The following is a 27,590-nucleotide window of genomic DNA, read 5'->3' as shown; positions in this document are numbered from 1 at the left end:
TCCACCAAATATTTCAAATTCTGAATAACGCAGTCCCTGAGATGAGAAAAGAGCCGGAGTGGCTCGGTATGAAGCGATCGGAGAGACTCGGAGAGAGATTTCTTTACATTGGTGGTGAGAGGAACCAGAGGTCACAATGTGTACAACAAATCTGAATAATTGGCTGAATGATAACAACACAGCCATTTTATTGACGATCAGAATCACCAGTGAACCTGCATGTATCTTCTGAGGTTTAATTTGTCGAGTGACAAATGGCAAAATGGTGATAAATCTGGGAAAAAAAATATATATGGGGACTATTTTGCCTTACAGTCCCCTTCATGTACGCCTCCGCCATGAACAGATTGATATAAAAACTTTAAAAATGTTATTAAAATGTGTCAGACATCAAGCAGCATATTCATAACCATTTCATGTAATCGCTTTATGTAAAGGAGCTTTTAGAGGCATTAAGCTGTTCAGACGTCTGGTTCCTGTGGTTTCTGTAGAACAGAGCACTTCACGCCAAATCGCCGAGTGACCTTGTTTACGTTTCAACCTTTCAATTATGGAGAATTCTGGAAAATCAGTGGAGTTGCCCTTTAAGGTAGACAGTTCGCTCCCGTGTCGTTCGCTGTGTATTTTTCGGTTTAGCGTAGCATCTCTGAACGGAAGCGGTCCAGACTGAAGATTAAAGCTAAAGGAAGCATCTCTTTAATTCACAATGAACTGCGCTGCTTTGAAGCTTCGACGGTAAAGGACATCGGGAGAGAGTCGCTCGAGCCAGACGACTCGCTCCGGACGCGCTCCAATCCGCTACTCAGGTGCCTTAATTAGGGCATCAGAAAGTCTTCAGCCTAGCTGCAGTGATCCAAACCTCCAGTGAACGTTAATTCCATCGAAGTTTCTGCCTAATTAAAAAATTAAGATGTAAACAAAGCAGCTCAGAGTGGTTTAGTGTGAAATGCTTTGTTCTGAGAGAAGCTTTAGAATGGTAAACAGTGGTGGTGATAGGAACCAGACGTCCACTTATAAGAGGTGCAGATTTGTAGCCTGTCAAACATTGCTTTGCAATAGTCTACATATAAGGCTTTGGACTAAAATCTGTTGAAAACGTAGCTCGTATAGGTGAATGTTCTTTTATTTTCAACAGGGACTTTTACAGAAGGCAAGAAATGCCCAACCCAGCGTTTTCCAGCACAAAACACAGGGAAGGGTAAGTGTGAGGGGCGGGGTAGGGTAGTGTACACATATCTAACTTCTAGTTAACTACAAAGCCCACCCTCATCAGACACAGTTTACTGTAAGCAACACAACTACACTAACTAATAACAGCAACAATGCATCCTTCTTATCTGAAAGTGTGGTGCACAGCTTCACGCAGACTCGCCGGACCCGCTGGCACCCCACTGTATTTTTAAAATACCTTGATGGCTGAAGGGTGTATGCAGGGTGTTGTGAGTAAAAAGTAAAATGGCTTTTATCACTATTTTACTATCATCATCACTGCATAAAAACTGAGACTACAGTAGGTTCACTGATGGTTTGGGATAGGATATAAAATGTCTATGTTTGTGCTGTAGGCATTGTGACCCTGGCTTTCAATCAGCATGACTGTAAAGAAAAGTGATAGAAAAACCAGCATAGGTCAGCACAGCCTGTCACCAGCAAAGCCAGCCTGGGCTGGTGGTCACCTTGTATGATCATGAAGGATGGACACCTAAACCAGCACTAGACCAGCATAATCCATCTTAGATCAGCATGGAATTCGTGCTGATATATCATGTTTTTTCAGCAGGGATCTGAGTTTGTTTACATCACAGTGATTGAACTGTGCAAGAAAGTTTGAAAAACTGTGGAATTCCCCATTAAGGGTCAGTCTGGCCAAAATGAAAAATGTAACCAGTGCTAGGCGTGTTTTTAAACATGCCTACACACATCCAGTAGTGTCTCGAGTCTTTCCGGTTTGAAGACCAGGAAAACCACCTTCTCACACTATATTTTATGACTGCTTTAGTATATTTTGAGTCTATGGAAACATCTAGTTTGTGTCCCTAGCAGTTACAGATATATGACACTTGAAAAACATTTTAGGGTTACAATACATTTTTATTTTAAAGTGAAACACAGTTATTTTAACAATTACACCTTTTCAAGCCATCAATTTAGCAATTTTTGTTTTTAAGTCAATTGCATAGAATTCCGAGCACCACAGAGGTGCTCGTCCCCACAGTGTTGTGTAAAGGGTGGCGGTCATATTTTGAGGTAAAAAACATGGTTTTCTGCAGTTTTAACTGCAATAATCTAAACAAGAGAATAAAATATCAGATTTAAATGACCTAAATAAAACAAATGGCAAATGAATATGTAATATATAATATATAATGAAAGCTGTGGTCCCCAGAAGTCGTGTCACTGGTGTTACTGTGTAAGATCTTATATGTTAAAATAAATATTTTCTGAAGCGCTGTGAAAAAAAGCACATGGTACATCTACTGTATCTACTCAGCTATCAGGTATTTTCTCATTTAGCTCGTGATTTCATATGAAGCTTTTAGTTGAAGTCACTGCTAGGAGAACTTTATTCTTAGGAAATTATGAAAAAAATGTGGTGAATATTCTGTGATTGACAGCATGTGGTTTGATACTCTGTAGCAGTCATTTTGCAAAATACATTTTTTATTAAAATGTTTCTGGTATTACTTTAATTCTGTAACACCAATGACAATCGGTGACTCCAATGGATAGATAAAACAAAAGTGGCCGTTTCTGTAGAATGATCCTTTCATTATAGCTCTTTATTTCTTCTGTTTATACTTCTGTATAATAGCATGTAGCAACACTCTTGCGCTTGTTTTGTTCTTTCATGTAATTTGGGCTGCTGTAATAGACGACTTTCACTCTGGGATCAATAAAGTTTATCTATCTATCCATCCATCTATCTATCCACCCAGCAACCCACCCATCCATCCACCCAGCCACCCACCCATCCAGCCACCCACCCATCCATCCACCCAGCCACCTATCTATCTATCTATCTATCTATCTATCTATCTATCTATCTATCTATCTATCTATCTATCTATCTATCTATCTATCTATCTGAGTCGCTTCCTGGATGAGCTTTAATAGTTTACCTGCCACCTTGGGGATGACAGCTCCACCCACTGACTTGGGCTGAGTTTTCTCTAAACTCACTTTACTCGTTGCCACCCATTTTACCACAGTAGAGGTCTGCATTCTCTACCAGCCACCCACCCACCCATCTATCCACCCAGCCACCCACCCATCCATCCACCCACCCATCCACCCATCCATCCACCCATCCACCCATCCATCCACCCAGCCACCTATCTATCTATCTATCCACCCAGCCACCCACCCACCCATCTATCCACCCAGCCACCCACCCATCTATCCACCCAGCCACCCACTCATCCATCCACCCACCCATCCATCCACCCAGCCACCCACCCACCCATCCACCCAGCCACCTATCTATCTATCTATCTATCTATCTATCTATCTATCTATCTATCTATCTATCTATATATCTATCTATCTACCCAGCCACCCACGCACCCATCCATCCACCCACCCACCCACCCAGCCACCCACCCATCCATCCACCCACCCACCCATCCATCCACCCAGCCACCTATCTATCTATCTATCCACCCAGCCACCCACCCACCCATCTATCCACCCAGCCACCCACCCATCTATCCACCCAGCCACCCACTCATCCATCCACCCACCCATCCATCCATCTATCTATCTATCTATCTATCTATCTATCTATCTATCTATCTATCTATCTATCTATCTATCTATCTATCTATCTATCTATCTATCTATCTATCCACCCAGCCACCCACCCACCCATCTATCCACCCAGCCACCCACCCATCTATCTATCTATCTATCTATCTATCTATCTATCTATCTATCTATCTATCTATCTATCTATCTATCCACCCAGCCACCCACCCACCCATCTATCCACCCAGCCACCCACCCATCCATCCACCCAGCCACCGATCTATCTATCTATCTATCTATCTATCTATCTATCTATCTATCTATCTATCTATCTATCTATCTATCTATCTATCTATCTATCTATCTATCTATCTATCTATCTATCTATCTATCTATCTACCTACCCACCCACCCAGCCACCCACCCACCCACCCATCCATCCACCCAGCCACCTATCTATCTATCTATCTATCTATCTATCTATCTATCTATCTATCTATCTATCTATCTATCTATCTATCTATCTATCTATCTATCTATCTATCTATCTATCTACCTACCCACCCACCCATCCATCCACCCAGCCACCTATCTATCTATCTATCTATCTATCTATCTATCTATCTATCTATCTATCTATCTATCTATCTATCTATCCACCCAGCCACCCACCCACCCATCCATCCACCCAGCCACCTATCTATCTATCTATCTATCTATCTATCTATCTATCTATCTATCTATCTATCTATCTATCTATCTATCTACCTACCCACCCACCCATCCATCCACCCAGCCACCTATCTATCTATCTATCTATCTATCTATCTATCTATCTATCTATCTATCTATCTATCTATCTATCTATCTATCTATCTATCTATCTATCCACCCAGCCACCCACCCACCCATCTATCCACCCAGCCACCCACCCATCCAGCCACCCACCCATCCATCCACCCAGCCACCTATCTATCTATCTATCTATCTATCTATCTATCTATCTATCTATCTATCTATCTATCTATCTATCTATCTATCTATCTATCCACCCAGCCACCCACCCACCCACCCATCCATCCACCCAGCCACCTATCTATCTATCTATCTATCTATCTATCTATCTATCTATCTATCTATCTATCTATCTATCTATCTATCTATCTATCTACCTACCCACCCACCCAGCCACCCACCCACCCACCCATCCATCCACCCAGCCACCTATCTATCTATCTATCTATCTATCTATCTATCTATCTATCTATCTATCTATCTATCTATCTACCTACCCACCCACCCATCCATCCACCCAGCCACCTATCTATCTATCTATCTATCTATCTATCTATCTATCTATCTATCTATCTATCTATCTATCTATCTATCTATCTATCTATCTATCTATCCACCCAGCCACCCACCCACCCATCTATCCACCCAGCCACCCACCCATCCATCCACCCAGCCACCTATCTATCTATCTATCTATCTATCTATCTATCTATCTATCTATCTATCTATCTATCTATCTATCTATCTATCTATCTATCTATCTATCCACCCAGCCACCCACCCACCCACCCATCCATCCACCCAGCCACCTATCTATCTATCTATCTATCTATCTATCTATCTATCTATCTATCTATCTATCTATCTATCTATCTATCTACCTACCCACCCACCCATCCATCCACCCAGCCACCTATCTATCTATCTATCTATCTATCTATCTATCTATCTATCTATCTATCTATCTATCTATCTATCTATCCACCCAGCCACCCACCCACCCACCCATCCATCCACCCAGCCACCTATCTATCTATCTATCTATCTATCTATCTATCTATCTATCTATCTATCTATCTATCTATCTATCTATCTATCTATCTATCTACCTACCCACCCACCCATCCATCCATCCACCCAGCCACCTATCTATCTATCTATCTATCTATCTATCTATCTATCTATCTATCTATCTATCTATCTATCTATCTATCTATCTATCTATCTATCCACCCAGCCACCCACCCACCCATCTATCCACCCAGCCACCCACCCATCCAGCCACCCACCCATCCATCCACCCAGCCACCTATCTATCTATCTATCTATCTATCTATCTATCTATCTATCTATCTATCTATCTATCTATCTATCTATCTATCTATCTATCCACCCAGCCACCCACCCACCCATCTATCCACCCAGCCACCCACCCATCCAGCCACCCACCCATCCATCCACCCAGCCACCTATCTATCTATCTATCTATCTATCTATCTATCTATCTATCTATCTATCTATCTATCTATCTATCTATCTACCCAGCCACCCAGCCACCCACCCACCCATCTATCCACCCAGCCACCCACCCATCCATCCACCCAGCCACCTATCTATCTATCTATCCACCCAGCCACCCACCCATCTATCCACCCAGCCACCCACCCATCCACCCAGCCACCCACCCATCCATCCACCCAGCCACCTATCTATCTATCTATCTATCTATCTATCTATCTATCTATCTATCTATCTATCTATCTATCTATCTATCTATCTATCCACCCAGCCACCCACCCACCCATCTATCCACCCAGCCACCCACCCATCTATCTATCTATCTATCTATCTATCTATCTATCTATCTATCTATCTATCTATCTATCTATCTATCTATCTATCTATCTATCTATCCACCCAGCCACCCACCCACCCACCCATCTATCGACCCAGCCACCCACCCATCCATCCACCCAGCCACCGATCTATCTATCTATCTATCTATCTATCTATCTATCTATCTATCTATCTATCTATCTATCTATCTATCTATCTACCTACCCACCCACCCAGCCACCCACCCACCCACCCATCCATCCACCCAGCCACCTATCTATCTATCTATCTATCTATCTATCTATCTATCTATCTATCTATCTATCTATCTATCTATCTATCTATCTACCTACCCACCCACCCATCCATCCACCCAGCCACCTATCTATCTATCTATCTATCTATCTATCTATCTATCTATCTATCTATCTATCTATCTATCTATCTATCTATCCACCCAGCCACCCACCCACCCATCCATCCACCCAGCCACCTATCTATCTATCTATCTATCTATCTATCTATCTATCTATCTATCTATCTATCTATCTATCTATCTATCTATCTATCTATCTATCCACCCAGCCACCCACCCACCCACCCATCCATCCACCCAGCCACCTATCTATCTATCTATCTATCTATCTATCTATCTATCTATCTATCTATCTATCTATCTATCTATCTATCTATCTACCTACCCACCCACCCATCCATCCACCCAGCCACCTATCTATCTATCTATCTATCTATCTATCTATCTATCTATCTATCTATCTATCTATCTATCTATCTATCCACCCAGCCACCCACCCACCCACCCATCCATCCACCCAGCCACCTATCTATCTATCTATCTATCTATCTATCTATCTATCTATCTATCTATCTATCTATCTATCTATCTATCTATCTATCTATCTACCTACCCACCCACCCATCCATCCACCCAGCCACCTATCTATCTATCTATCTATCTATCTATCTATCTATCTATCTATCTATCTATCTATCTATCTATCTATCTATCCACCCAGCCACCCACCCACCCATCTATCCACCCAGCCACCCACCCATCCAGCCACCCACCCATCCATCCACCCAGCCACCTATCTATCTATCTATCTATCTATCTATCTATCTATCTATCTATCTATCTATCTATCTATCTATCTATCTATCTATCTATCTATCTATCTATCTATCCACCCAGCCACCCACCCACCCACCCATCCATCTACCCAGCCACCTATCTATCTATCTATCTATCTATCTATCTATCTATCTATCTATCTATCTATCTATCTATCTATCTATCTATCTATCTACCTACCCACCCACCCATCCATTCACCCAGCCACCTATCTATCTATCTATCTATCTATCTATCTATCTATCTATCTATCTATCTATCTATCTATCTATCCACCCAGCCACCCACCCACCCATCTATACACCCAGAATCCCACCCACCCATCCACCGACCCACCCATCCATCCATCCACCCAGCCACCTATCTATCTATCTATCTATCTATCTATCTATCTATCTATCTATCTATCTATCTATCTATCTATCTATCCACCCAGCCACCCACCCACCCATCTATCCACCCAGCCATCTATCTATCTATCTATCTATCTATCTATCTATCTATCTATCTATCTATCTATCTATCTATCTATCTATCTATCTATCTATCCACCCAGCCACCCACCCACCCATCTATCCACCCAGAATCCCACCCACCCATCCACCGACCCACCCATCCATCCATCCACCCAGCCATCTATCTATCTATCTATCTATCTATCTATCTATCTATCTATCTATCTATCTATCTATCTATCTATCCACCCAGCCACCCACCCACCCACCCATCTATCCACCCAGAATCCCACCCACCCATCCACCGATCCATCCATCCACCCAGCCACCTATCTATCTATCTATCTATCTATCTATCTATCTATCTATCTATCTATCTATCTATCTATCTATTATGTATGTTATAGGTAAAAAAGAAAAGCACTTTAGGATGGATAAATAGTGTGATACATCCGGTTAGCTGTCTAATGCAAAAGAAGGCCAAAAGTCAAAGTTACTGCTAAGCCAAATTTCACAAATGCATTTATCAGCTTCAGCTACGCTAGCACTCAAAATGTCTTCATCAGTACACTGACATATAACAATGTAAATGTTCCCTCACAGGTACAACAGTGGTTTTAAGGTCCAGTTGTGTACCTTAAATAGTTTTTTCCCAGGGAAAAGGTATTTGTACATTTCCGCAAGCTCACTAAAACAGAACCATCAAATAAAAAGGCTGGAGTCCAGATGGCATGTGGAGTTGATCCCACTTAAAAATAGAACTGAACAAATGATTGTTCATGTACTGCCCCAGTGACAGTTTAACATCTGGTTTTCTGAGAGTGTTTGAGGGTGTTCCCAATAGTTGGATAAGGTATTCGCAGAATGTTGGGCATTGCAAGGAGAGCACTGATAGACAAAAACACAAAGGATACAAACATATGAATTATGTCCTAAAGGATGTAGTGCTGCTCTCCAGGATATCATAAAACATATCAAATAATGTATTAAATGCTAGTTTTAGTCACTAACGTTGCATTTCACATATGTGGCATAAGCTGTGGTGTTCTACAGACACTGAGTAAACTGCTCTAATGCTAGCTTTAAATACATAAACACATACTGCCACTCAGAAATTTGGGCTGTCTGTTAACAGTTTAAAAGTTAAGTTAATAGTTTTTAGTGTCCTAAAGTTTACATCTTGTTTACATCAGCTAGCTAATGGCCAACAAGCTGGCTAACTCACTAACCCTGTTTGTTTAGTTAAGTGAAGAGAAAACAGCGATGACTTTCCAACTGCAGTGGTTTTTAATTGTGCTGATTACTGACAGACCAGTAGGTTTACATAAGCTGTTGTTCTTTCAACGAGCCAGTGCATCAGTGTACAATACAGCAATTGGAACACAGCCTCCATTCGTTTGGAGTTTCTCTGTAACTGTACGTCCTAGATAAAAAGTGCATCAATAAAAAGAAAAAAAAAAAACAGTAGTTGCCTGCTTTGACTGTAATTTTATTAGGTCAGTGTTTTAACCTGATTATCTGCAGTACCTTTTCAGTGGCGATGCACGGATGAGTCGGCTGCTTAATTTGGCCTGAGTACTTCATAGAATGAAAAATCCTGACTGTCTGGTTTGAGAACTGTGCTGTCAGGCAGACCTGAAAGTGAAGTGGCCAGTATGTATTCTTCTGTCTAAACAAATATAATGTGCACATAATCTGTCAGGAATCGTCAGTTCCTTGTCGTTTTGCGATACCAAAGTACACCAGAGAGAGATGCAGGTAATAACCAACAGCCATCGCTTCACTTTAGAGGAGCCTGTTAAATGATTTCCAGTCAAGCTCATATAGTTTCCGAGGTATCTACGTCTCCAAGAGGTCAATTTAGGATGCCAAAATGAACAGAAATTAGACAAGAGGTGAACGCTAAGAAGCGAAACTGCCGGTGTTGTAGACAGTGGTGTATGTGATGTTGGAAATTGTTTTATTTTTATTTATTTTGTAGTTTTATCTTGCTCATTGTTAAACAGAATGTATACCCTGTTCTCATGGTTTGAACAATAACGGCATTTTATGACGAACGCTCGGTTTACGACAACTATGGTCATTTTACGACAGTAAGGTATTCACCGCAGGATTCAAATCTCCCACTCTGCTCTGTATGACTCTCTTGCTGGTGGGAAGATTCAGAGTTAAAAGCCCTGGGTCCAACCTGGTTTTTCAGACCAGGGTTGGTGGCAGACTGGACAGAGCTCTTCAAATAAAACCAATGTTTCTGCAAACCCTGGTCTCCTGACTCTGTCTATGGCAAGATCAAAGATTTACATCAAATGGAAGACCTGAGAAAAAAGAACTTAAATGCTAAACATAAGACAGGCCGTTTTTGTTTGTTTGTTTCTTGTTTGCGTTAAGATTTCCCTAGAATATTAGTCTAGGATGCGGGCGGACAGTGTTTTCCGACCCAAGCGGGATGGGACGTCATCCTGGTGTCTACAGGCTTTTTGGCCCATGCGGTCGAGTGTTTCTCGACTCAAAGGGTTTCGAATCCCGAGGGCACGGAGCATGTTCAGTCAAATTTAGTTTGTTCAAAGAAAAAGCAGAAACTGTGTAAGAATGATGGGATTCCAGCAGAATCAGAATGGAGTTGAAAACAATATTTTAAGGTTCCTGGCAAATGTGTAAAGAAAAGGGACTTTGAGGGGTGTGTTCAGATGTGTAGACAGTGGCATGCTTCTGTAAGAACAGAAAAACTTCAACACTTTGGCAGTGTCCTACAAGCAAAAGATGAATTGCTTGAAAAAGAGGGAGATGAGATTCTTAACCATGTTAAGACAAAGGAAAAGCAAGTGAACCCCTTCCTTGAGGAGGAGCAGTCTCTTTCAAGGGACAGTGAAGGCAGTTCTGATCGAGCTGGTCTTGATCCAACTGTTATAGAAACAGCTCCAGTAGTGGTCAAAGGAGAAAGTTCAAAGACACATGGAGGAGTAACAGTGACCACTAAGAATAAGACTGTGAGCTGAGAGCACACAGATTGCCTGGCAGCTTTTTACTTAATTAAAAAAAAAAAGTTTTACTGAATGACAACTATTCTGATTGTGTAGCTACTGAGGATGTGATGAGCAGTAAAAGTCTTGCTCAAAGAGCTGATGGTGAGACTTCACAAGCTGAAGTGTCTCAGCTGCACATGACTGCTGTGTTACAGCATGTATCCCATTAAACAGGGAGTAAGCAAAGCCAAGGAACATGCGAGAATGCAGACCTCTACTGTGGTAAAATGGGTGGCAACGAGTAAAGTGAGTTTAGAGAAAACTCAGCCCAAGTCAGTGGGTGGAGCTGTCATCCCCAAGGTGGCAGGTAAACTATTAAAGCTCATCCAGGAAGCGACTCAGTCTTCTGCCATTCCCACAGAGGTGGTGCGATTAAAATAACGACAGCTGCTGTGGGAACATATGTATAGCCAGTTACACATGAGCAGGACAATAGACTGTATAAACCAGCCAAGTGATAACTTTAGATAGATAGATAGATAGATAGATAGATAGATAGATAGATAGATAGATAGATAGATAGATAGATAGATAGATAGATAGATAGATAGATAGATAGAACTTTAGCTGTGGTAAAAGGATAAAAGTTTAAAAGGCTGCATTTAAAGGACTTAAATCTGCTCTGACATTTGTCTCTGCACTGGGTTCTGTGTAACCTGGGGGTGCCTTTAATGGTTTTGTGGTTTTATGACTGCATGTCCTATGCAGGACCATGGTGGCTGTTGGTTCAGCTCATGTAGATGTGATTATTGCCAGAGAAGTGGCAATTGGCTTTGCTCTCACAGTTTTATAAGTTCTTCTTCTAAAACTTCTAAAGTCTTATAATAAGATAAGACTTTTGTTATCCCACTGGGGGAAATTTCCATTGTTACAGCAGAATACACAGTAAGCAGATAAAGAGCAGTAAGTAGACAAAGATGTGCATCATACAAAATACAAAATATAAGATATACTATAGAAATAAATAAACAAGGCATCTGTTAGCAGAAAAATATAAAAAATAAAAATAGAATTAAGAAACTACAAATTTACAGTTTACACATGCAGCTGTATGGATATTGCACATTTCTGAGCAGGTAATGACTGGATATCGCACAGAAACTGTAGATATTGCACAGAACTTGTGTATGTATTGCACTTGTACCAATCAGCAGCAGATATTGCACATTAATTAGAGGTAGCATAAGATATAGGTCTATGTGGTGTGTTCGTCATAGAGTGCACTATGATAAGAGTGACGTGTGCCTTTAAAAGAGTTTGCATCTTCATCATTAATGATGACTGTTAGCGTCTGATTCTCAAGACGTTCAATAATGCCAGTTACTTAGATGTTACAGGTGAATCAGCCGGTTCCCCTAGCTGTTAATGTCTGTGGTAGAACCCATCCATCCATCCATCCATCCATCCATCCATCCATCCATTTTCTAAGCCACTTCTCCGTCAGAGTCGTGGGGGGATGCTGGAGCCTATCCCAGCAGTCTTTGGGCGGAAGGCAGGATACACCCTGGACAGGTCGCCAGTCCATCGCAGGGCAGACAGACAGACAGACACAGACAGTCACTCACACACTCACACCCAGGGGTAATTTAGCATGTCCAATCAACCTGACTGCATGTCTTTGGACTGTGGGAGGAAACCGGAGAACCCGGAGGAAACCCACGCAGACACGGGGAGAACATGCAAACTCCACACAGAGAGGACCCTGGCCGCCCGGCCGGGGAATCGAACCCAGGCTGTGGTAGAATCATGATGAGCAAATATTCTTAACTGTTGAGATTATGTTGGGACATAGCTACAGTCTGTTCGAACATAGGTTCAAAGGATAGCATGAGCAAACAGCTAACTGTCTTTACAGTAGAGGTTTAGGACGTGTTCATCACAAAACTGCCAAGCATGTTAATGAGCAAAGTTTTAATCTTATCATTAGCTCACAGACAGCTGGTCTGGTCCAGATTTGTAAAACAGATACAGATTAGTAAGGACCACTGTTGGTCTCAGATCAGAACAAAAGGGAAAAAATAGCATCTTTACAGAACAATCAGTATTACAGAGAGAAGAGAAAAGAAGAAAGAAAATCCGGGTCCGAGCCCCCATGAGCAAGCCAGCGGCGACAGTGGCAAGGAAAAACTCCCTAAAAGAGGAAGAAACCTTGAGAGGAACCAAGACTCAGAAGGGGAACCCATCCTCCTCTGGTCGACACCGGATAGCAAACATTATTAGTATGAAGTATTATAGTAAAGTGGGAAAAGAAAGATCTGAGGGTGAGGACTGCACAGCGCTGTACAGCAAGAAGCTCAGTGGTGGTTAGTCTTCATAATGAAATGAAGAATGAAGATGTGCATTGACTGAAGCTTATAGAAGGTTTGTTTTAAAGTAAGTTGCATTGAAGTCAAGTAATGCATAAAGTTATGTAATAATACACATAACACAGGAGCTGAGCTGAATAACGGAGTCTAACTGGGGTAGCTGGTCCTTTAAGGTTGTTTCTACAATTTCATTTTAATTCAAGATTTTTGGCGATTGCCATTAAGAGAGAATTTTGATTTTTAGCAAAACAGAAATTGGAATATAATTAGGCATCAGGCTGGTCAAGAAGTGCTTACAAGATTCATTCTTATATGTAAATCTTGACAGAGTCTGGCAAGGGTGCACATAGTGGGGCATCTGTTTAAACCAGGATGCACAGGCATCTTCTCTTTGTTCAGATCACTGATTCCTAATTATGATCATAGTGAATGATTAGAAGTGGAAGAGTGATTTCTGACTATTCTGGTAATGTAAAGCAGTTGCACAGTTCCATTAGAAAATTCAGATTTGATTTAGTCCCTCATGGCTGAGCACACAGTCTGTATAATGCAGGGTGGCTGTCTTTTCACCACATGCAGTGACAAAGTTTCAGTTAAGCTTTGAAGATAAGGATCTAGTTCATGTTTTCTCTGCATTTAGAGTAATCTGATGGTTTTTTACAGCTGCTGAGGGTGATGCATTTCTTGTATCATTTTAGAGTGTGAACTTCCATTATGTTCAGAGCTTGAGCTTGTTAAGAAGAAGCGTGCAGTTCATTACAAGGCTTCAAGGAAGTCCTGATTGTCATTTCTGCCACTCTAACTGTGAGCGTGAGCAGTGTGGCAGAACCCCCGAAAATGTGAGGTGTGATTGAACCTTCAAGGGGGGGTGGATGCAATTTGGCCAAGCCAAGGTGTTTAGTTGCTGTTGCAGGAGTCTTACATTAAGGGTCAAAATCTGAACATGCTTCACACTGTAAATAATGCTACCTTTAAAGTAGGGACATGGGTGACTCTGAGAGGAGAGCTTTGAGCAGAACTGTTGACATAAGGTCACAGGGGTCAAACTCAAAAGTGAAGACAGCCTTTCACCCTTATACGACTAGCGTCCCTAACTCCTCTTTTAGTGTTGCAGGACCCGACTTGGCAGGGACAGATGTAGCCCTTTTACAGTGTATGAAGAAAAGTTATGTATGATTATTTACTTCACCTGTATGATTGCTGTCAGAGACTGCTGCTGCTGTTTGGTTGTCTGTGGTTTTCCAGGGAAGCCGAAGGCAGTGTGAGAGGAGCGCAGGATGCTAAAATGAATGGAACAAGGAATGCTGCAGGTTTCTTCCTAAGGCCCATTCGACCAGATGTGACCTGATCAAGAAACACTGCTGGAGTGGTAGACATCTGATGGCCATCACTGGAGAATTCATCCTAGTTGTCATCATAATATAAATGACTAAAAAGTTATGATGACAAAACAGAGGACACATGTCATCACATTTATGGAGAAGATCCTAAAGCATTGTGTGGGATTTGCAGCAGTACAGCTAAATTTTATGGATAATAGCAATTCCCATAAAAATGAAACATTGCCATAGAGAAGCAGTGTTGGTTAAAAATGGCAACAAAAATTATGTTAGGTTGCTTGCATGTCCGGTGGCATGGTGGGTTGCGCTGTCGCCTCACAGCGAGGAGGGCCTGGGTTCGATTCCCCAGCTGGGTGACCGGGGTCCTCTCTGTGTGGAGTTTGCAAGTTCTCCCCGTGTCTGCGTGTGTTTTCTCCGGGTTCTCCGGTTTCCTCCCACAGTCCAAAGACATGCAGTCAGGCTGATTGGACGTGCTTAATTGCTCCTGGGTGTGAGTGACTGTGTCTGTCTGTCTGCCCTGCGATGGACTGGCGACCTGTCCAGGGTGTATCCTGCCTTCTGCCCGATGACTGCTGGGATAGGCTCCAACACCCCCCCCCCACGACCCTGAGGGAGAAGCAGCTTAGAAAATGGATGGATGGATGCTTGCATGTCCCGGATACATGTGGACATGTATGTGCTTGGCATATTGTAGCACATGATTAGCTTGTGAACAATATTGCTCAAGCTTTAATCTTATATTCACTACTTTGCAATCACACTGAATTATAATACTGCACAACAAGTTTACGACCATGGTCATTTCACGACAGTAAGGTATTCATGACAGGATTCAAATCTCCCACTCTGTTCTGTATGACTTCCTTGCTGGTAGGAAGATTTAGGGATAGAATCCAACCTGGTTTTTCAGAGTAGGGTTGGTGGCAGACTGGACAGAGCTCTTCAAATAAAACCAACATTTCTGCAATCCCTGGTCTTCTGACTCTGTCTGTGGCAAGATCAAAGATTTACATCCATGGTGTGACCTAATGATTGATTGTGAGTGATTTCTATATTCATATGTATTAATATGTGTGCTATATGCCTAGTTATATGTACAATTTATGGTCCAAAGTCTCATTAGGGGGTTCACTTAACAGCTACACCTGTTCCCAATAGGTACATAAAATCAAGGATACAGTCATACAAGCTCAATAGACTAACACTGGCAGTAGAATGGGTTGTAGTAATGGTGGTAAAACTTCCAGGGACTGTCCTATCAAAATCATCTGTTCTCAGTTGCAACACTCGCACCCGAGTTCCAAACTGCCTCTTGAAGTAACAATAGCACAAAAGCTATTTACCAGGAGCTTCATGGATTGGGCAGCTTCACACCAGCCTAACATTAGCTTACTCAATGTCAAGTGTTGGCTGACATAGAGTATAATGGTAAACTGGGAGTGTTGGTGCTGTCATCCCTCTGCTCTGATGCGCTCACTCACGTTTGTTGATGGTGGAGCAAAGAGACACTGACGTCTCAGGGAGCCCATCATTGTTGACTTCTGGCTCTTTCGTTAGTTAGACTGTAATAGCTCAACCTGCCAGGGTCTCTGTTGTACACTGTAATCAGTCTCTCTCTGTGTGTGTTACTTTGCTAAGTTGAACAGCTGCCCATCCTGTGAGGTCTGCCTCAATCGGATGCCCACTGATAGCTGATGTCCTGGACCAGTTTGACCACCACGAAGCTTCTTGCTCTACAACACTGTGCAAACCTCACCTGCAAGAAACTGTCCCTCCTGATGATGCTGATGCTGCATGGACTCGAACTATTTAATAATAGCCATTGCTTTCCCCCTTTTCTGTACTTTAATATTTTACACTCATGTTAAAACCTTTTGTTTCTGTTCATATTGTGTTTTGTTATTGTTTTGCTATCTGGTGTTGACCAGAGGAGGATAGGTTTGGTTCTTCTCAAGGTTTCTTCCTTCTTAAGTTTTTCCTTGCCACTGTCACCATTGGCGATGCTCATGGGGGCTTGGACCCGGATTTCTCTGTAAGGCTGCTTTGCGACCACACCTGTTGTAAAAAGCCCAATAAATATAAACCTTGACCTGTTTTTCATGGTTTGAGGTTAGCTACTAAATTCCGAAGAAAAGAAATCTAAACAATTCAACATTCAACGACATTCTAGAGAATTGTGTGCTTCTAACTTTGAGGCAAAAGTTTGGGAAAGGCCCTTTTCTTTAAGTAGGCCAATGTCTCCGTGCACAAAGTAAGGTGGGTTGCTCAGTTTGGTGTTGAGGACTAGCCTGCGCAGAACTCTGACCTCAACCACCTCCGATAGCTTTGGGATGAATTGGACAGCAAACTGTTAGACAGGCCTTGTCACTCAATACTAGTGCCTGACCTGACAAATGCTCTGTGGCTGAATGGCATCTAATGTTATAACACCTAATGTAAAACCTTCTCAGAAGATTGTGGGCTATTATAATCATAAAGTTAGGGGAAGTGATTTTTGGGTGTCTACATACCTTTGGTCATATATTATATGTTGATGCTGTCATATCAAAACTTTGTAACTGTTATGTTTGTGAGCCACCCTGTTAGAGTTCCTAGTTGCTGAATCACTGACTGACAGGGTGAGTGACTGGTGTTCATTGAATTGGTATTTTTTGCTCTTGGGCTCCGTCTACAGTTGCAGAGTGTATTTCACTTTTATGCTACTGTTGGAAAGCAGATTGCACTGTGAGCCCCTGATGCAAGGCATGCATTTGTTGACTAATTGAAGGATACAGAAATATTGCTCCACCTTGTAAGTTGACACGGTTCTTTCTCTTCTGATGTTATTTGCAGATGTTGTGCTGAATTCTTACCAGCAGAATCTGACTCTCCTTCATGTCACGCACGATGGCAGCTAAAGGTGATCGCCGGCCCCTAGGCTACACTTTGAATCGGTCCACCAATCTCCTACACATACACCAACACAAATACTGCCCCACCAACCCACAAACATCCAGTCATCCCAGTGAGCCCAGTCATCTTGCCTGTCCACTGCAAAAAATACAAAGAGAAAGTCCTGCTGTTTCCTGGTGAAACATGCTGAGAGTCATGTGTGTATTCCTGTGCACATACACTAAAGCTTGAAAAGTACAGTAATGCAGCTGGTAAATCGGTACACAGCAAATCTGTGAGCCGAATAAAGCTTTGAGCTTGAGAGCTCTGAGCTTTGAGACCAACCATACACTAGATAAACACGCAAGAAGGAACAAACCTCCTACCTTTTTTCTCTATTGTATTTATTGCAGGGTGAGACAGTGGCACAGTGGGTAGCATAGTCACCTCACATGAAGGGCCTGAATTTGAATCCAGGATCCTTTCTGTTTGGAATTTGCAAGGTCTCACCCTGTCTATTGAGTGCTTAAGTCGCTGTGTGTATATGTATTTATTGCAGAGAGTTGTTTATTAGGCTGGTGAAAGAATGTTACATTATCAACATCCAGGCCACAGGTCCTTCAGCCTGCACTGATTCATTGTTGAACTCCAGCCAGCCACTGCCTGAGGAAGACCAGGAGGATTCTAAAGGACTCCACCCACCATAGCATCTGTCTGTTGTCACAGCTGCCAAGTGGGAGGAGGTATAGAAGCATAAAGTCCAGCACTGGGTCGGTATGACCAACAGGTCAAAACCGCTGTGTCCTGATTGGTGTTCTTGCTTCATGCTTCTTTCACTTTAACATGTTATGTTTTATGCACACATAAACCAAAAGAAACGACAAACTTCTCATAATGTAGTGGAGTAAAAAGTGAGATATTTGACTTTGAAATGGAAAAAACGTAAGTAAAGTACAGATACATGAAAAAACTACTTAAGTACAGAAACTAATTACATTTAATTAGTTACTCTCCACCACTGTAGCAATGACAGCAACTCAGCCACAAAGTGGTAGGCCATGTAAATTGACAGAGCAGGGTCAGTGGGTGCTGAGGTGTATAGTGCGCAGAGGTCGCCAACTTTCTGTAGAGTCAATTGCTACAGACCTCCAAACTCAGATTAGCTCAAGAACAGTGTGTAGAGAGCTTCATGGAATGGGTTTCCATGGCTGAACAGCTGCATACAAGCCTTACATCACCAAGTGCATTGAATGCAGTGGTGTAAAGTGCCTGTAGTGGACTGTAGAGCAGTGGAGACGTGTTCTCTGGAGTGATGAATCATGCTTCTCTGTCTGATGGATGAGTCTGGGTTTGGCGGTTGCCAGGAGAACGATACTTGTCTGACTACATTGTGCCAAGTGTAAAGTTTGGTGGAGGGGGGATTATGGTGTGGGGTTGTTTTTCAGGAGTTGGCCTTGGTCCCTTAGTTCCAGTGAAAGGAACTCTTAATGCTTCGGCAGACAAAGAGATTTTGGACCATTTCATGCTCCCAACTTTGTGGGAACAGTTTGGGGAAATACAGAATATATCAGATGTAAATACAAAAGTAAAGTGCATACAGGTACAAAGCATTTCTTTAAATTGACAATTTGCTTAGACCTGGTGTCTAGACTGCAAAGAATGCTCTCGTTTGTGCTTATTTCTATTTAATAACTGTGAACATGCTGGTCAGCTGTCCAGAGCAGCAGGAGATGTATTCGGTCTGCACCTGACATTAAAACCTGACACAAGTTTAGAGCAAAGCACGGTAGAAACGCAGCAGTCTCACAAACATGAACAAATCCAAAAATGTGTGAATCACTTCTAATTTTCATGTACATAAAAAATGAATAAAACCCCCAACACACGGTAAGAAGGAGCTATTCCACTGTGAATAATGTGTAGGGATTATATGCTTTACTTATATTGCACACTTACTCAGCTCTAATAATCAGTGTAAACGAAATAGTACAACTACTTCACTTCAGCTAAAGAGACCCTGAATAGGTTATTAAATGAAATTAGTTTAACACCAAGATAAAAAACAACACCAGCAACTCTGTGTTTCACTGGCCACAGAGCCATATCTATATATAAACATTGTATAAACATGAGTGTGTTCTCTCCATTATATAATCCCACTTTCAGAGTGCAATGTTCCTGAAACAGTGTAATTTGGAACGATGCCTTTTTTAAACCTCTGCTCTGTAATCACACTGAATGCAGTCCAGCAGTGTTGACCACCCCACAGTGGTAGCACAGTTGACATGCCTAGCTAAACCCAATGTGGCGTCTATGTATGTACACTCTGTCCACTTTATTAGGTACCTTTTTTTCTACACTCATTGTCCATTTTATCACCTCCACTTACCATATAGGAGCTCTTTGTAGTTCTACAGTTACAGACTGCAGTACATCTGTTTCTCTGCATACTTTGTTAGCCCCTTTTTACCCTGTTCTTCAATGGGCAGGGTGCCCACAGGACCCCCACAGAGCAGGTATTATTTGGATGCACAGCAGCACTGCTGTGTCTGATCCACTCGTAGCAGCACAACACACATTAACACACCACCACCACATGGTGTTACTGCAGTGCTGAGAATGATCCACCACCCAAATAATACCTGCTCTGTGGTGGTCCTGACTGTTGAGGGTTAAAGGGGGGCTAAAAATTGTGCAGAGGAACAGATGGACTACAGTCTGTAATTTTAGATCTACAAAATGCATCTGTATGACTAGTGGATCTGATTTACTTACTCGACCATCAACAAAACTTATGACCTGATCAGGGGTGTCCAAACTTTTGCATATATCCTTTACTGTAGACACATGACACCAATATCATACAGCTGATAGTGACCAAGCCAAACTGGGCTTGTTGTTTTTTTCTTGTTTGCCTGTATATTTACCTTTTACTTTGTCTATACATTTCATACATAACTGCAATGCATTCAATACACAGTATGAGAAATGCATTATCTTTACTGTCGTGGTCACAAGCCTGAGACCACTTTCACCATTTCAGATAATACATACATAATAAATCTTAGCTTTTGTAACAAAGGGGACCCTCATCCACACAGTGTGAAACTATAATAAGGATGGGGTGTTGTGACACTAGGGGGCGATAAAGCTAAAAGTGAGGTGTGGTGTGTGGAGTGGATTACTCTTATTGAAGGCTTAATATTTAATGACAAGAAGCTCTTACAGATCAGCAGGCTACATAATTATGATCCGAAAGTCAGCGTTTAAAGTAAATTAGCTCTGTAACTTGCTGCTCCCAGCTAAAGAGCAGAGTGTCTGCTTTCAGTTGTTATGGATCCAACCTTTTAAATTCCCTTCTAGACAGTCTGAGATGAATTGATAGACCCGTCACTTTCAAAAAGAGAATTAAAACTCACTTGTTTATTACTAGTTCTTAGTGCTTTTCACAAGGACCTGTTTTACTGTTATTTTTATGATAATTCCTACCCTCTGCAACACTGTCTGTAAGCAGTTTATAATCAATTTGTCAACTTGTTTTGGAAAGTGCTATATAAATTATTACTATAATATAATAGGCCACAGTGAACAGTGTAAATAGACACAGTGCAGTCTATATTTGTCAATGTGTTGTTTTATCTCTTTATTCCATTATACTGGTTTCAAAATGAAGCAATAAAAGATGTTAAAGCTTAAATTAAAGCTTATTTGCACACAGTCCTTTTTGTCCTATTTCCATTTCAGAAAACATTAAGAAAATAGACAAATTAGCATATTTTTAAATGAAATTCTCTTATTTAGTACTTGGTTGCAGATCATTTGGAACTGATAGCTGGCGTCTGCAATAGCGCCATCCGAACAGTATCATCTCATTTAACCTCTTTTTCACAGTAGACTAAACAGAAAATTTATGGTCATTTTTGGAGGTTCCTCAGTTGAACTCTGCATGTATTTTTTCTTTAGTAAGGTTGATGAAATATTGTATCTTTTGATGGTAATATGTATAATTTACCTACCCACGGCGCCCGGGGAGCAATTGGTGGTTAGTGTCTTGCTCAAGGACACGACAGCACGTGACTGAGGTGTCCTTGAGCAAGACACCTAACCCCCAATTGCTCCCCAGGCGCCGTGGGTAGGGCTGCCCACCGCTCTGGGCAAGTGTGCTCACTGCCCCCTAGTATGCGTGTGTCTATTCACTAGTGTGTATGTGGTGTTTCACTTCACGGATGGGTTAAATGCGGAGGTAGAATTTCCCCATTTGTGGGATTAATAAAGTATCACTTTAAACCTAACTAAACTAAACCAGTATTTTGTGAGCAAGCAAGTCAACATTTAGGAACATTTCCTTTAAGCTTAAATGCAGTCATTTTATTTATGTGTTGTAGTTGTACATCATTCTTTGATGTAAAGAAAGCTGCAGGTCGGTTTTATCTCAGCACAGCATCTTTGTAGAAAGGTGTAAAGTGTTTTCATGACAGGGGGTTCTCATCAATTCCCTTTCAGCCCCTCAGTGCTCATCAGCAGCTCAACATTTCGAACACAGAGTCTGTTTTAGGTCGCTGTCCTGTTGCAAGGGGCAGTGCCATTTGCTGGGCTTAAAAGTTTGAGGATTTTCTTTCTACTAACCGTTTCTTTAATAGTGTAACGGGGAGCGAGGAGGTGGATGCATGTGCTGAGATAAGCGAGATTTATTAGGGGCAAATCCAGGGTCGTGGTCAAAACAGTCCAGGTTCATATAACACGGACAGATCGGGGGACAGACATGACAATAACCAGAATCAACACAACAAACGGAGACTCAGACATCAAACAAAGACCAGCAAACACAAGGGGCAAACACTGGGCTTAACTATACGGGGAAAACGAGGGACAGGTGAACACAATCAGGGGCGGAGTAACCAAACAGGTGGCAGGACTTAAACCAAAACAAAAAGGCACATGGAGTGGGAGGAGCCAATCGTGACAAATAGTTAGAAGCAGGGCCCAGAAATCCTTGTAAGATCCTGAGTTTCTGAGACCAAGGCCCAGTACTATTTCTTATTTTTACCAGCAGCCCTTGTGTCACCTTTCCCCTTGGAACTGAGTTACAAGTGTAGTGGTTGAAATCTTCCTCTATGAAATGGGACAACCCTCAAATAAAAAGAATATTACTTCATTAACAGGTACTAGCAGGACTCTGCAGTGATAGCACAGGATGGTAAAGCGATATTTTTATGCTTGTTATGAAGAAAAAGACCATACTACATTGAATCAAGATTAAAGTAGGAAAATACAATGGTAGCCCTAACATTTCACCCTGCCCCTCTCTCTAAAAAAAAAAATTGAGACAACCTACCTCTAGGCATGAACACACAAAATGGAGGGGCAGTGCTAAGTGGTAGAGGCAAGGGTTGAAATGGGATGGGCCCCAAAGTATCTAGACAGCCCTTCATTTAGTGAATTTTAGTGAATTTTAAGGCGCATTAAGGTTAGGCTTGTATAATCTACATAGAAAAGCATTATAAATAGATTGTTGATGCTCTGGAACTGCTGTGAATGAGCCTAACATCTTTATGCCCAAAGATGTGTCAGCTAGAGGAGTATGAGGTCCCCCGGCATTAGGCTGTGGAGCCGTGGAACTGTTTGCAACCCAGAACTTATCATCCAATATCACTAACTGTCCTTGCTAATGCTCTTGTGGCTGCAAATAAAATCCTCACAACAGTGTTCCAACATCTATTGTAGAGCTGTTTCAGAGTAGCAGCTGTTACTGCAGCAAAAAGGAGAACAAGCTGCTTATTAATATGCTCAAATTTGAGAAGAAATGTTGGATAAGAAGCTGTCTACAAACTTTTGGACACATAATGATTGAATGTTTGAAGTAAATCAACTGAAAGGAGAATGATGGCATTGAAATAGCACAGACAGAATTTCTCTCTGCGACAGCTTGTTTAATTGAGCAGAATATAGCTAGTATGCTGTCAGTAGAGCATGACAGCTGTCTCGCATGAAGGTGACACACAAGCTAGTCATTAATTAGAAATGTACCATCAGTCACGTTTTTGTAGGAGTAGAGACTGAACAACTTTGAATGAAAGGGTAACCAACTGCTGCTGTCAATGAGAAATCAGTAAGTTGTCGCCAGCTGAAAATTGCATTTGAACATGTTCTACTCGCCACTGATGTCTTTATTTACTTCTCTTTAATGTATCTGCTGTTTGAGGCTTCTTTACAGTTCGATAATATCAGCCAGAGGTTGCCGTCATCCCCAGATACAAAAGGCCATCACTGCAGTAAAATCAAAACGCATTTTAAATCACAGGACTTCAAGCGCTTTTTGCTGAGATGAAATGATTTTGGGCAGAGGTTACAGACGCAGCAGTTTTAAGACGCAGCCTTGAGGTAAGCATTTACTCACTGTACCCTCATCTCGGCCGCAGAGCAGATAAAATATTACACATCACATAAACGTTTCAGCTGCATATGGTGTCTGTGGCAGGAGGCCCAGCCGGAATGTTTGATGTAGAGGAAGTAAGAGTCTAATGTCTAATGGGAAAGAGTGCCTACATCATCAAAAATGAGCCAAAGAGCATCCCTGACTTCACACAAGACCACCTTTTAGGATAGTTTGAGACTTTTGATTCTACCATCAATCAGCATTTCCTGAGTCGACTCCCTATGACCAGAAAAAATACTGAAATTGGTTTTTGATCAGAGACACTTAGCCATTCACAATGAGTTGTGGATACGTTTTATCAGCTTAACCCCTCAAAATCTCAGGCTTATTAAATACTAAGGCTTATTATTCAGTAAGCACAAGGACTTCAATGCAAACTGGCTGAGCTATGCTGAAGTCATAGAAGTGTGTAATGAAACTTTGGGCACACTGGTGGACTCTGGCCATTTAATCAACACTATCGACCCTAAACCAATTCCAGAATTTTAGTCTGAATGTGAAATGTGGGCTGGTGTACGGCTTTCTGACTGGATGTGCAGTTTCCACGTAGGAACCATTTAAAGATTTTTTTTTTCATACAAATGAATGGTGGAATGCTCAAAAAACAGGAGTGCAGTAATTTGTCCACACTAGTACAACCCTACTTACAATACCATAGCAATCACCAAGCAACCATAGTAACGTCCTACCAGTACCCTAATGTCCAATACCATAGCAACCACATAGCCACACCATAGCAACCGCCAGAGATACCATAGCAATGACCTAGCAATATTAGTGACCATTTGGGAAAACGTTGCAACTTTCTAGCTACACACTAGCAACCACCTGCAGCATTTAAACAGCCACACAACACCTTAGCAACTGCCTAAAATACCATAGCAACCACTTAGCAAAACCCCAACAATACAAGTGAATTGCTTAAGGTGCACAGTCACTCTGTAGTTTCTTCAGGAAAGACCCTTTTCTAGTTTCGTTCTGTTGTGTGGGTTCCGTTCCTGGACTGTCCTGTTCTCACTCAGACTTCTAACTTTGGAGCTTTAGCACTTTTTTAAAGACTAAACGGATTCCAAAAAGACAAAAACAAAACAAAACAAACAAAAAAACAAACAAACTTCAGTTCCTGTGCTGATAGATGTTGGATGTACTAAGAGTTCCACTGCAAGTCTAGGAATAACTGAAGGACTTTTTGGACCAAACACTTTTTTTACTTAAAAAAGATGCTTCTTCAGAGGGTCTTTAGTAAAAGGAGCGGTTTTCAGATTGATGGAGAATGTGTTGCATCTGTACAGAACCTTTTTGAAAATGGTTCTATATAGAACCAGAAAGAGTTCTGCTATTGTTACGATATCAAGCTTGTAACAATAGCGAACCCTTTTGGTGCTATACAGAATCTTTTTGTAAAAGAACAGAACCATAGAACAATCAAGCGGCAGAACTCTTGGAGAACCATCTTTTTAAAGAGTGTAGCTTGTTTCACTTCTTTTTCTTAGTTTCTTAGACACTAAGTTACAGTTTTGTCTTTCTTAAATTGGCCAAAATGATTTCCATTTAAACTGCCCCTGTAGCTCTGACTACCCAGAGAAGTTCTGCCAATAGCTGTGAATATTGAGCTGATGAATACAAGCACCATCAGTCTTTAATCAGTAATTAATAAGTCATTTGTGTGTTTAGATATAAACCTAAAAGTGATTGTTAAAAAGCAGCTAATGAAAATGTAAAAGAAAGCTGTGTCATATCTTCTGCTGATACCTGCAGAAGATCAGATTTTGCCAGTAATCTGATCAATGTGTTTACATACACTTGAGTTATCAGATAATGGTAAAACTGTCATGAGTCAGACTAATCAGATTTCTGCTTTGCAACAAGCCAATAAACTCACAGAAGAAGATGTGACGTAAACGTAAAGTTCAACTCAAACATCCTGTAGAAGATGAAGAATGTTTAAATCCTTAATTTTGTCAAACATGTGTTTAGTTTCAGCATCAATCCAAAAGCATTTTGGTGCCATCTCACAGTAACAGTGCTTGCTTGTTTCTGGTACTGCCGTTTTCCCACATGCGCAGACTGAGAAATCTGATGGAAATCTGAGTAAGGACATGATAAGGATGCACTGATAAATCTGATTACTGAGCTGTATTTATCAGAATTCCTAATCAGATTCCTAGACCTTAGTCCAATGTAAGAGCATGCTGCTTACATGACCATTTGAATAATCAGAAATCTGATCATAGAGTGATCAAGGTGTACAGCATCTCTGGCTATTTTCAAATGTTGCAGGAAGGTAGTTACATCATTTAGTCTATACTCCACTATTATAAACAGTTTATCTTCATTTGTGCATTCACTCAATTTTTTTGGTAATTTACTTGATTTAGTCATGCCCAGTTTCCATCTGATAGATAGGTATCACATGGTGTTATCAAGCTCACATGGCTGTGGCATTGCCAGGTATCTTACTTGCAGTCTCCCACTGATAGTTTAAATGCTTACACCACCCATTACACAAGCCCCATATTCACTGATTTTTTTTTCAAGATAATTCTGAATCTCACCAAAATAACCATCAGGAATTAAATCATGGTAAAATTTTAGGTTTCATGACTTTTTCTTCTAAAGAATTGTGACCAAACTGAATTGTGAGAAGATTTCTACTCCTACTTCTGAAATAAATGACCATACAGTTCAATGCAACTGCAACAGAACTGCTTCTTACAGTAAGACATGGAAGACCAATTCCCAGCAGATAGAGGAGAAAAAGTCATCCGTTATTTGTTCTTCTTCTCTGTTTCTTGCAGGAGTATGACAGAAAAATGTCTTTTTAAAATATTGACTACGTCTTGGAAATAATAACTTATTTTCTCAACATTTTGGGATACATTTCAAAAAGTATGGGAGTGCCATGAAACACCCCTTCAGAAAGTCATCTTCTACTCAATGCCCTTAAATCCACCACTATATCCCATGTCTCTGTATCTGTAATCCATAATAGATCATTTTCTAATGCTTCTCATCCACTTACTGTAGAAAAAACTTGTGATCGATGTGCAGCCGATGGGGAGTTGAACTGGGGTCTAATCTGGAAGAATGTATTTGCTTCATCCAAAAACGTTGCTGATCAGCTGATTATTAATAAATTAACATAGGTTTTATATCACTCCTCATTACACCTTCCTGAGACCTTCTTCTGACAAGTTGTGTTGCAAGTGCTCTTTAGGGCTGTTGGTACAGTCATGCATGTTTTCTGCAGCAGCTTTATTGTCTTTGCTGTCAGAAAAAGGTCTTCCTTCATGTCCAGCTCTATTTTTTCACTTGGAGACCACTCAGTACTCAATTTAAATTTCCATCAAAGGACATTTTTAAAGGCCTTTTCCACAACATCCAAAGGCCATTTTAAAGTTCCGGGTAGTCTAGTGTTTCTCTAAAATCTATATTTTTTACATTTCCTTTTGGATGTGCTCACTCTGGAGAGGACCACCACCAGGTTATACCAAGTGAGAGTGATCACTGTGGATCGATGTAATGTTGTTGCCTTTAAAAAAAATACTTTAAAACAAAGCAATTAAAACAATTTAAAGGACTAAGCTGTGGATGAAATAGTTTATTATGTGAAGATTGTGTGCATCATTGC

At 41.3% G+C, this 27,590-nt stretch overlaps 1 long non-coding RNA gene across 1 annotated transcript; it reads left to right on the top strand.

Annotated features, from left to right (window-relative positions):
* The first annotated feature begins 33 nt into the window (after positions 1 to 33).
* Positions 34 to 18,399, top strand: LOC119263293. Its single transcript, XR_005130228.1, has 3 exons — positions 34 to 806; positions 1,136 to 1,198; positions 17,485 to 18,399. It is a non-coding gene; the product is annotated as an uncharacterized LOC119263293 (long non-coding RNA).
* Positions 18,400 to 27,590: the final 9,191 nt, after the last annotated feature.

Source organism: Pygocentrus nattereri, chromosome 4 (genome assembly GCF_015220715.1).
Source record: "Pygocentrus nattereri isolate fPygNat1 chromosome 4, fPygNat1.pri, whole genome shotgun sequence".
NCBI lineage: Eukaryota > Metazoa > Chordata > Actinopteri > Characiformes > Serrasalmidae > Pygocentrus > Pygocentrus nattereri.
The sequence above is the reverse complement of the archived record's forward strand: the minus strand, read 5'-3'. Positions and strand labels throughout refer to the sequence as shown.